Raw genomic sequence first — 12,294 nt, forward strand, 5'->3', positions numbered from 1 at the left:
TTGCTGCGCTCTAGACCGCCATACATAATTGCAACAACAGCAAAGGAAGACACCATAGCAAAACAACGATCCACCGGAAATGCTTTTTCCTAACCATAAAACATTAATGATTGCTTGACTCCCAAAGGAGAACAGATTTACCATTTTAACATGATTTAACATGTTTTTTTCTTCTGCATCTTCATAAGTTAAACTATGGAATATGTGGTTCTAACCAAGCACACACCTCACAGATACTTGCTGACAGAAGAAGAATGGCTCTCCCCCCCCCCCCTGCAACAACTCTTTCCTACATTCTGGGAAAACAAAGTACAGGGGTGTTACTGAATATTCACCCTGATTTCTTTGCACAATGATTACATCAAGATTAGATTACATATGGACTTCACTGAGCATTAGTTCAGATTTCTTTCTAGGGTGGTTGTAAGAAAATGAACATCCATCCTAATTTGCTTGCAGGATGTTTGCACATCTTCCCATTAGTCATTTGTTCATCCCACGCTTTTCAATACATGTCCCCTTAGTTTTCCAAACCAGGAGAAGTCCTGGTGGGTGGGTGTGCGTAGGTGTTTAAGTGGATTTCTAGTGCTAGGATGACAAGAGTGCTTGCATGACCAACTGCTAATCTTCAAAGGGGCTCAAATATATGGTGAGTTCATCTGCCGGGAAGCGTTTCCCTGTTCACTTCAGCAGAAGAACACATTTCAAGCCACACACAATGACTTTAATGCATCCAAGTCTGACTGAGAAGTATGAGAACAATGCAACACATAGGGCTGATTATACTCAGACCTAGTGCTATCACCATACAGAGGCCAAAATACAAGTTTGGGGATGGGTATAAGAATATATGGCAGTGGGTTGCTTAGTAAATACCAGCAGTGCATATTCCCCGATTCTGGTCTGCCAAGAAATCCTAAGACAATGTAAACACTGTCTTCTCCACACTAAAGCATTACTGTATTTTAAACGGAAGCTATAAAGGTTTATGCTTTATTTATTTAACACAGAGTGATCCTTCAGCTGGCTCTGCTTGCCTTACTGTCATTTTAAAAATATGATGGGATACAGAGTCTGGCTCCAACAAGGATTTCAATAGCTGGTTTATGCTCAGCATTCTTTTGAAGGGGAAAGAAGTCTATTCTAAGATCTCCAGGCTGGTGGCTCACAAGTGAGAAATATAAACAAACTGCTAATATCCAACATTACACAGTTTACACACCCAAAGTTAATCAAATCACATTAGCCCATGGCAGCAGAAGGCCCCCTCGACTTCCATGCAGTTACTTCTTACAGCAACCTCTTGGGAAAATACAAGGATCAACCTTTTTTGAGGGAAAGTTTTTCCCAAATTGGAACCTTCTGCAAATTTATTCATTCATTGAACTGCATCTACTATTCCTCACAGTTTTCACTTGCCTTTCAGTGCAGGGAGCCGTTTATTGCCATGTAAAGGATAGCTTGGGGAAAGTGTGAGGCATAAATAACCATAAACCATAGGTTATTTTAAACTTTAAACCATAGGTTTGAAATATACTTTAGTCTATAATTTTAACTTTTCAAGTCAAGTAACATTTGAACCAGACTGTGGAGAGAGAGAAAGAGGGCCTGCCCATGGAGCTGTGCATTAACAGACCACAAGAGCAACATGAAATTAAGTTATGCCCTATGAAGGAGGGAGGGTGGAAGAGAGAGACAAGACAGACTAGGTGAGGTGGCTCACAACTAAAAAATATACATGACTACTGCTATCCAGCATTATACTACTACTATCCAATACCTGAAGATAATAAAAGGAAAGTGTTTATTTGTATTTTACACAGGTTTAAAAATACAGCAGCCTTCGGCAAGTTTTTTCCATCTACTCCAACATTTCAAAGCAGAACCCATAAAGCAACATTGCTTCCTCCCCAAAGTCCTTTGAAGGGGGAAAATATAATAAAACGAAGTTTTAGATCAAACAGAACTATAACATTTTCATGACTCTTCTTGCCCAGTAGCATCCTTTCAAATACCTTTCAGCCCACCTCTGATCGAATTTGTGGAATTATGCCACTTGAAGACAGACAGCCTATTAAGCAGTTAGATGTCTATCCAGTTAAGCTTATATAGCATATGTCAAACACATTACTTTAGGCTCCATCAGAATATTAGCAGAGTGCCACCAATAGATTTCAAAGCAAAGATCTCCTTCAATACGGTATTGGCCCGAATATAAGCCGCACCTGAATATAAGCCATGGGGGGGGGGAATATACCCGAATATAAGCCGCTCCCTTAAAATTCCACACGCACTCACACCCATTACGTTTTACTGTATGTCTGTTTCAGCAGCGATATCATAAAAGTCAATTTTTGTAAGGTCGTGAATTTAAACAGCACTTTAACTTTTTACGGTCAAAATTTGGAAAAAAAAAGTGAGGCTTCTATTCAGACCAATACAGTACATGCAGCCAAATGTGTTCTGCATCAGTGAACATTTTCTAAATAAGTCACACTGAAGTAATCTAAACATGATTAAAGGCACAGGAAGATATTAAGGCAGCTCATCTGGACACCAGCCAGTTACAGTCCATTTCTTAGCCCATTCTGGACAGAAAAAGGCTACCCTGTACTAAAAATCAATAAAAGGAAATCTACCAGCATAATTATTGCAACTTCTATTATTGCTTAAAACAACCCTTAACAGGGCTGTACAATTCTTACAGCCCTCATCTCCCCTGCTTCAAGGGCTCTCACACAGACAACATACTTGTTTTATTAGGATTATTATTAGTTACTTGAACCTGTTTCACAAGATTGGGTCTCAGCCGAAAAAAGAACCCTTAAGGATGCAACATATCAGTCCTCCGAGACATGTGAAACCTATATAGGATTTAACTCTATGACAATTCATAATATACCCAATTACAGTCACTTCCTCTGTACCAAGTATAACACCCCTGAGATTATCAAAGGTAACTACAGTAATATGTTCCCCATAACCCCAATGAAATGAGAGACTTGAATCACATCTATAACCTCTTGTATCTCACCAGGAGAAACTTGTAACAGTGTAAAACTTGTAATAGTATTTGCCACTTTTTCTTGCAACCCAAATAAGTGTGCAAGCAAGTCCTCCAAAATGTATCAAACTAGTACACAGAGAACGGTTTGGCTATGTTCCTTTCAACAACTGGAACAAAAAGCAGCAAACCAAATCATTCAATGCAACTCAACTATAGTGGGTCCTAACTACATGCAACTAGGAACAATCTTAAATTGGGTTTGCCCCAGTCACATTTTCCCAGGGGAATTTGGAGTTTGGTTCTTAGAATAAGAGAAGTATATAGAAAGTGGAAGTTGAGACTTTGCTGCAGCTTTTTGTCAAGACACTTTTCTTCAGGAAGGAAAGACATCCAAGATCAGAACCCAGCTTGGACTGGCAGAGGAGAGTGACTTTGTAAAAGAGACTGTGGTGAGGCTAAATATCTACCCACGTGCCCCTTTTGCTTGGGCCACTAGTCCTCTTTATATGTGAATACAGATAACCCAGGCTTAACCAAAAAGGCTTGCAAGCTATCATGTAGAACTCAGGCTTTGTATGCATGAGGTCCCACTCTAATCCCTGGAATTTTCAGTTAAAGAGCTGCAGGTAGCAAGAATGGGGGGGGGGGAATCTAGAGAGCTGCTGCAGTTAGGGCAGCAATACTGGGCTAAATGGACCAATGGTCTGAGTCAGTATAGGGCAGCTCTGAGATGTTCTGAAGAGGTGGCACCTTCATTCATTGCCACATTACGTGTTTATTAGCACTGGATACTATGGATCTGTATTGGGCATATATATATAATTATATGCTAAAAAATGAATTCAATTTTGTATAATCCTCAGTATGCTTTTTAAAACAAAATTTAATAACATTGAACAAGATAGAAACAGCTCTGAATGAACATTCATCAGCTTCAGAAGACAAAGCCATCATACCAACGCCACGGAAATCTCAAGTTTAGTTTTCACACTCCTAAAAATAATCTCAGTGTAGCCTTTCATTAGAAAATGATGTCCTAATACAGTTATGACAAAACTGCTATATTAGCCTGAGAGATGGACATAGCGTAATTTGTACCTCATGTTATATTGTGGTTAAGTCCAGGGATGGGAAACCTGTGGCGCTCCAGATGGAGCTGGACATCCACCACAGCCTCTGCCAGGATGGCCAATGGTCAGGGATGGTGGGAGTTGTAGTCCAGAAACCACAGGTCCCCCATCCCTGGTTTACTGCTTATGTTGACATCCAAATATGTGACTGAATGCCTCTTCCCATATAAACCTGGCCAGGTGAGAACTGCAGGAGAAGACTTGCTGCCAAGTTCATGGGGTTCCAGTGCATGAGAGGGCATTTTCTGTGGTGGTCCCCATATTGTGGATTGCTCTCTCCTGCAAAGTGCATCTGGCCAGCCACACATTTTGACCTCGGGTAAAAGCGCATACAATGTACTTGCTATAAGTGATGAGGTGAGAGGTTACTTCTTCCATATCCTTATGTAGCTCACCTACCTTCTGCAAGAGGAAATTGGGAGTTTGCATGTACCAAACAAACTATATACAACTTTCAGTTGCACATTTGTGTTTCTCCCTTGTACATTCAACATCAGTAGTTACTTATTTTGATACCTGACTTCCAGTACCAACAGCAAAAGTTATTTGACTTGAAACACTAGCATTCCTCCCCCCCCACCCCATTTAGATATCTTCTTTTTATCATTTACTGTATGGTGGGGCTACTTCAGCGGGTTTTATTTAATTGTTTGCTATATAATGAAATGTACTTCCATTTCATAATTCCTACTAGGCAAAACAGACTCAAATAAAACTTTCTGACAGTAAGAGCTGTTCAACAACGGAACAGATTCCCTCAGGAGGTTGTGGACTCTCCTTTGGAGGTTTTTAAGCAGAGGTTGGCTGGCCATCTGTCATGGATGCTTTAGCTGAGATTTCTGCATTGCAAGGGGTTGGACTAGATGACCCCTGGTGTACCTTCCAAGCCTATGATTCTATAAATAAAATGCTACACAGTACTGCGCATTGCCTTTCTACACATAATACACATAAAGTGTATTTTGACCTTTTCTGTTAAACTGCATTCTGCAACAACTTTAACTTCCAAGTCAGAATCTAGATTTAAAGATCTTTCAAGATTTAAATAGACTAGGATGTAATGGAAACTCCTGAGGTTAGCTTAAAAGTAGCCTTTGAGCTGGTTGTTCAAAGATCTCTACCCAAGATTCTGCAAAAACATTGTGATGGGAAGAATAAACTAGAAACACTAACTTCAGCTTAATAGGAGGGGAAATCCATTAACAGTTTATAATGCAAACATTAGGAGGCTTCTCTTTTTTTCCAGCTTAGCTTGTCTGCAGTACAATTAACAATAAAGCAGAATTCTCATCTTTCTCACCCACCATCACTGAGAAGCTAGTTGCCTTTGATGGGACTTAACCAACCAGGGGCCCTTTACCTTTTACATGTGCTAGAACTATAAAGGTACCGGGTACATGTGCTAGAACTCATTAAGGTAAAAATTATGAATATAACAGAACTATCATTACAGGACTTTGAGTAGTCTTAAACCTACAGCTCATCTTTTGAACAATCCCATTAAAGTTATCCAAGAAAAATTTTACTGCAGAAAGCTGCTAATGTGATTTCAACACTTTATTATAGCCTGTGAGTAGGGACATGTATACTTTTTCATATGCATAACACCTCTATAACAAATAATACATTATGAGAATGTGGTTTCTAGAAGAGACAGCAGTAGGTAATAGGTGCAGAAGAACACATTAAATTTGTATGATGGAAAAGACTGCAATTTAAAACAGCTTGTCAATGGCTTGTAAATTACTGCACAACACAGGAGAAAATTAAACAACAGGGCTTGTCAGTGTGATGCTTTAGCAGTTCAAATAATCTCAAAATACTGGATGTGTCTCTTATACAACACCAGATATAATCAAGGTGATCATATGCCTTAATTATTCAAAATCCAGGTTAAAAACAAACTCAAATGTCTGAGGCAGCATGATGCAGGAGATAAAATGTTGGGCTTCGGCCTAAGAAAATAGCTTAGAATCCCTACTCAGCCTTACACAAGTCACTACCTTTCAATCTAACCTACCTCACGAAGTTATGATAAAAATAAAAGACACCCTCGTAGTTCAAATGTATTGAGTCTGGCCCCCGAGCTCAGCATACAAGTTTTGTAAGATTAAGGTCCCATAGGTTTCCTGCAGCAAGCACCACCTTAACCTGCAGCAGACTGAATCAAACTTGGGTCTGAGGAGGCAAGTGTCAGCCCGCACCAGTTCATTGCAGGCAACTGGCCCTTGCTCATATTGGACTGACAGACAATCGTGTAGTGCTGAAGACTAGACCTCAAAGCTGAGTATGAGGCTCCCATGATCCTAATCCCTACTATTTTCTTTGACCTGTCTGTGGCAGAAAGCCAAAGCAAATTTACCCAGTAGGAACCACTAGTTCACACTGAACTGGGGTGGGGTGTGTGTCTTCCTAAGTGCCTGAGGAGACCAAAGTAAAAATGTAGCATGGAGGCTAAGAAAAATGACAGTGACAATAAAAAAACCACACATTTTTGAGCAGTTGTCCAAAAATAAAAGCTCAAGAAACAGCTGCATTTCTGACAAAAGGCTTCCAGTGAAGCTTGTTTACTATCCTGAAGTCCTCTCCCACACTTGGTGGCTGGATTCTGCTGCCTGGTTAATGAGACTCATGCACTGTTTCCCCTCTGCACGCAACTCGGGCGCTGCTAAGGCTAATTACTATCAGTGCCGTCCCTCCAGCTCCCGCCGCCTGATGCCGAGAGACAGACGCGGGGGAGTTGATGCCAGCCTAGAGTCTCAGCCGCCTAGAAAGGACCCTGTATCTCAAGGCTAGTAATGTACCAGAGAGACAGCAGCGACCACAGGATCAAGAAGTGGAGCGTTGGGGCTTTGGGGCGGGAGAGAAACTCCTTCTACGTAAACGCAAACGCGATCGATGCGGTACGTCGTCCATGCAAAAATTCAAAAGCCCCAAAACGAAAGTTACCACTGGCCACATCGAAACATGCCCTCAGCCACAAAGCAAACCTATTGTCCGAAGAGATGCATTAAAATAGAAGAGAACCCATCAGATACCTGGCGGCCAGGACTTTTTTTAAGGAAGGAAAAGGAGAAGCTCTTGACTAAGATAAGCAACATTTGGCAACCTTGCACCGCCCGCCCCCCCGTCCATTGCAACAGCCAGACTGGAGTATCCCTGCAATGGAGGAAGGGTGCATGTGTGTGTGTTTTGGGGGGAATTGGCATCCCCCCCCCCGCAGTAAGCGCACCAGTGGAGAGGGTGAAGGGGAAGGGTGTGGGTAGAGAGTAAAGGGCTGCCTTGAAACAAAGCGATCGGAGAGCGGGCAGGGAAGGAGAAGGAAGCGTGGCGGCGGCGGAGCAGCCACCCCTGCCCGTGCCACCAGCGACATTCGCGGGTGCCTCCCCCTCCCCTTCCCCTCCTCGCTGGGCCCCGCACAGCCGCCGCAGCTGCTTCGGAGCACCTGCACTTCCTTCTCAAGCCTTACCTGTTCTTGCCGCCTCGCCCAGCCCGGCCTTCCGCCAGCCCCGCTCTTAGCCCGTTGGCAGCGGCGGCGGCCGAGCACTGCTGCCCATGGCAAGAGAGCAATCCTGCCGCCTCCAGCCCTCCCTTCCTTGGCACTTCAAGTCGCCAAGGAAACCCGAGAGCCCGCCCCCTCCAGCCGCCGCTGCTGCAGAAGAAGCAACGCGAACCCAAAACCACCGATTAAGCCGCGCAGGCTCACTCCGCAAACCAGTCCCCGGGATTTTTTTTTTAATCACGTGCAACCCAAGGACCAATGGGAACAGCAGCTCCGAACCTTGACCTGTGTGAAGGGAAACCCTTTTATTATGCAGCAGTAGCTGGAAATCTGCGTTCTGTCATCTCGCGCTGCTCCGAGCGCTAATCTCCGGGCTCCAGCTTTTGATTTCTGCGTTCCTGGTGTCTTTTCTTCTTCTGACCCAATTGCACCGGCCTGGCTTCCTCCCCTTACAAGCCATTATGTACCTGCATCCTTCTCGCTTAACTTCAGCACTGCTCGTCTATATCTTTCTTTCCCCTCCTGAAGTGGAATGAAGTGGACTCTAGTTCAGAAGAACTTGTTTCATTTATTATTATTATTATTATTATTATTATTATTATTATTATTAGTGTGTTAGGCACCACATGGCTCTTTGTTGTTCTTGCTGCACAGAATAACACGGCTGTAGCAGTTCGAAAGCACGTCAAAGTGCAAGTAGAGAAATAGGTACCGCTCTGGCGGGAAGGTAAACGGCGTTTCTGTGCGCTGCTCTGGTTCACCAGAAGCGGCTTAGTCATGTTGGCCACATGACCCGGAAGCTGTACGCCGGCTCCCTCGACCAATAAAGCGAGATGAGTGCCGCAATCCCAGAGTCAGCCACGACTGGACCTAATGGTCAGGGGGTCCCTTTACCTCTCTGGAAGTTGTTTCCTTGTTTTTGACCAGAACAACCGATTACCGTGAACAAATAGTGACCGTTCAATATTCATTCGTTCGTTCCACTCCTTTCCTCTGCTACTTCCCGTCTTTTACATCTCTAGCCTCATTACAGTTGCATTTCCCTGGACCTGCCTGAAAGCCCCCGTTCCTTATTGGCAGTTCTTGTTTGCAAATGAACTAGCATCCTCTAGAATGCTTTAGGATCTAAACTTAGGACTTGTTTTGATTATACAGGGTCTAACCAGAGTCACTAATGTGTACTGCATTCACATTGTGAAGGCAGCTAGTTGGGAGGCCTTACTTAGTGACTGGTGATGGTGTACAGACAGGAGTGTCAGCACTTCCCTTTAGGAAACCTGGGAAACCTGACAGCAATAAACCGGTAGCTGTTCATCCCCATAAACAATCTCATAGAGCTTTATTATTGGGCACCAGCAAGGTAAGGAATGACCAAGATTCACATGGTGACAGGTGTGGTATAGAACAGGTCTGTACAGTTCACTTGTCATAAGAATTTATATTCCATTGTGAGTTTCCTATACTCTTAAGCAGCTATCTGACTCATGTGGTAAACTCATCATGTGAGTTGGGGCATCACACAAAAACTTCTGCTACCCTACCAGGAGTAAGGTTCATTGACATGTGGAGAAGCTCACATGGGTCTCACATCGACTGCTACTAAACAGTGGGAAACGTGTCATAATGTGTGTGTGAATCTTGTTGATGAACATAGCATGGAAGGTTGCTGGTTCGAATCCCTGTGACGGGGTGAGCTCCCGTTGCTCAGTCCCAGCTTCTGCCAACCTAGCAGTTTGAAAGCATAACAGTGCAAGTAGATAAATAGGTACCGCTGCAGTGGGAAGGTAAACGGTGTTTCCACACATTCTGGCACTCGTCATGGTCCTCCATGTGCCAGTAGCGGTTTAGTCATGCTGGTCACATTACCCGGAAAGCTGTTTGTGGACAAACACCGGCTCCCTTGGCCTGAAAGTGAGATGAGCGCCGCAACCCCATAGTCACTTTTGACTGGACTTAACCATCCAGGGGTCCTTTGCCTTTTTTACCTTTACCTATGCAATCCCACTGAAAACAATGAAACTTACTTCTAAATTGATCTATATAGGATTGCACTTTCTTATTAATTTGTTAATGTTTTATTATTGTAGTGTAAACAATACACTTTTTGCCCCAAAAGAGGCAAATTAATGAGCTCAATTTGTATTACTGTAATATAAATTCAAGGAGGATTCAGTAGCAACTCTTATGAGTTTTATCATGTGACTACGTATTAGAATGGGCCGTGTTTTTGCCTTTGTCTGTCATGTTGCCTATCCACAAGCATTCATTTACATACATGCAGCAGAGTTTAGAAATTACTTTTGAACTAAAAAGAAAGTTGCCTTGTTGCACAAAAAATTATTTGTTTATATTATATATTTTTGCATTTATATCCTGTTTGTAAATCTACCAGACATGTTGTGCATTTTTTTTTCTCAGAGCCCCCAAACCTTGCTTTTCTTCAATGAGGTTTTGGTAATTCCCATGACATTTTATACTTAGCTTGCTCAGCATCTAACCAGGTGACAGGACAAAAGAAATTCTGGAAAGTACACCCTTTTGATTAGATGGACTGAGGGATGACCAAGGATGTGACCTTGGTAGTTCTGCCCCAACTGCGGGACATTCTTCCCAGGTCTCAGCATTTGTTGCCTACTCTTATATGAGTTGTGGCATCAACTGAAAAGAGGTTTATTTGCCCAGAATATTGTTCTGTTTTTATCCACTGACTGCTTTTTGTGTGCGTATTTATTGCTGTTTATTCCCTTTGTTTTACTAGATATAGTTAGTATTTCTAATTTGTAAGCTATATTGGAAATCATTTTCATAGAAAGACAGAATAAAAATGTATTAAATGAATAATTAAATTAGTGAGATGAAATGAAATGAAAATTGCTTATTATTAAATGTGCATGATAAATGGGTCACAAATGCAAACTTATGTCACCAACTGCCTTGGAAATCAATATAGTCCTGCAAAGGGTAGCATTTGTACTAGCAGTTTCTTCACTGTGTGTAAAAACGAGTAGGTTTTGTCACTCCACAGAATACAGATAAAGCTCTCTTTAAACAGATAGACATGATCTTATGAAGGTCAAATGACGCAAACTAGTCCCTTTAACATTAATAGAGTTTTAACTCTGACTTCAATGGGAACTGGATTGCAAACAAAGTATCCACCTATAGAATCTCTACAGATAAGGTAACAAACAATTAAATAGCTTTAGGAAGATGTGCATCATTTTGCAAATTTGCAGTTGTTGAAAAAGGACTGAAGTTCTATTCTGACTTACATTACTGACAGGCTCAACTGGAACCTGGACATTTCTTAACTATGCTATACAGATCCAACCCCACACACTGCATATCCTCTCTAAATAGTTAATAAAATAATAAAAACACTTATTTTAGGCTGCAGTCTAGGACTGCAAACCTGAGCACACTTAGTAGGGAGTAAGGCCCTCTGAATGCAATGGAACTTATTTATGAGGAAACATACACAGAATTGTTCTGTAAGTTTATTGATCTATTTAACACAATTGGCAAGGCTATTAACAAAGGAAAAGTGAGAACTTGTCTATTTTCTAAAATGCTTTAATGTCATTGCATCAAAAGTTGTATTTATGTATTAGTGGTACAGCTACATAATTTTATAGTGCAAGCCTAACCATGTTTACTCAGAAGTAAATCATATTGAATTCAGTGGGGCTTGTTCCCATTAAGTGGAGTTTGCAGTGCTGCCTTAGACTCCTGCTCCCCTCGCAGAGCTACAATTCTTCAAATGTATAGTGTACATGGGGCCTAATAGTCTTATACTCACCCCTTTAGATGGAAATGTGCATGATTTCACTTACTTCAAAATGTGGTAAAACCGGTTTTTACTGTGAGAGCCATGATCATTCAGTGGAGTGGGACTCTGGGCTTCTGGCCTAACTGAACCACAGTTGCATCCACACATAAATAGAAAAAATATTGTCCGCATAGTCCAGACTGTCTGAAATGTGTATTTCTTGCACTGTGTTTAAGCCAGATTTCCAGTATAATAGATTGACTCTAAACAAAGTATTTCAATCAATATGGAGCACAGTTCTAGGCTCCATTGAGCTTATTCCCAACTAAGTAGGTCCATGTGTACAGTGGTACCTCGGGTTAAGAACTTAATTCGTTCTGGAGGTCTGTTCTTAACCTGAAATTGTTCTTAACCTGAAGCACCACTTTAGCTAATGGGGCCTCCTGCTGCTGCTGCACTGCCGGAGCATGATTTCTGTTCTCATCCTGAAGCAAAGTTCTTAACCCGAGGTAATATTTATGGGTTAGCGGAGTCTGTAACCTGAAGCTTATGTAACCTGAGGTAGCACTGTATAGGATAGCGGCCTTATTTGCATTTGCTACCTATGTCTCCCTCTGTAGACTTCCCCATTGCCAGTTTTAGAATTTAAGCTGCTGTGGGGTAAGGAACTTGCTCTTTATTTCTGAAACTGCATAAAAGGTCATGTTCTGAGGAGAGAGGGGGAGGAGGAGTAACAACCATCACCACCTGCATTATTAATTCAAGTAAATCTGTGGAAATTATACTATTTTGTGTTTTATTTTTTAAATTTATGTCAGTCAGTCCTATGTCAGTCAGATCACTCATTTCTGTTGGGGGTTTTTTAAGCGTAGCCTTGTCTTCTTCA

At 41.9% G+C, this 12,294-nt stretch overlaps 1 protein-coding gene across 6 annotated transcripts in view; it reads right to left on the bottom strand.

The window, feature by feature from the left end:
- LYST (lysosomal trafficking regulator) overlaps positions 1-7,828 on the bottom strand; it is an 80,117-nt gene extending 72,289 nt beyond the window's left edge. For 4 of the 6 annotated variants that reach the window (XM_083605957.1, XM_083605955.1, XM_083605953.1 and 1 more), the window contains exon 1: positions 7,607-7,828. The gene's annotated coding sequence lies outside the window, so the exon portion shown is untranslated. The remainder of the gene's footprint in view (positions 1-7,606) is intronic. The other 2 variants (XM_083605956.1, XM_083605954.1) reach the window with 1 other exon arrangement.
- Positions 7,829-12,294: the final 4,466 nt, after the last annotated feature.

The sequence above is a fragment of the Podarcis filfolensis genome, assembly GCF_964270895.1.
Source record: "Podarcis filfolensis genome assembly, chromosome: 3".
In the NCBI taxonomy this organism is placed as follows: Eukaryota; Metazoa; Chordata; class Lepidosauria; order Squamata; family Lacertidae; genus Podarcis; species Podarcis filfolensis.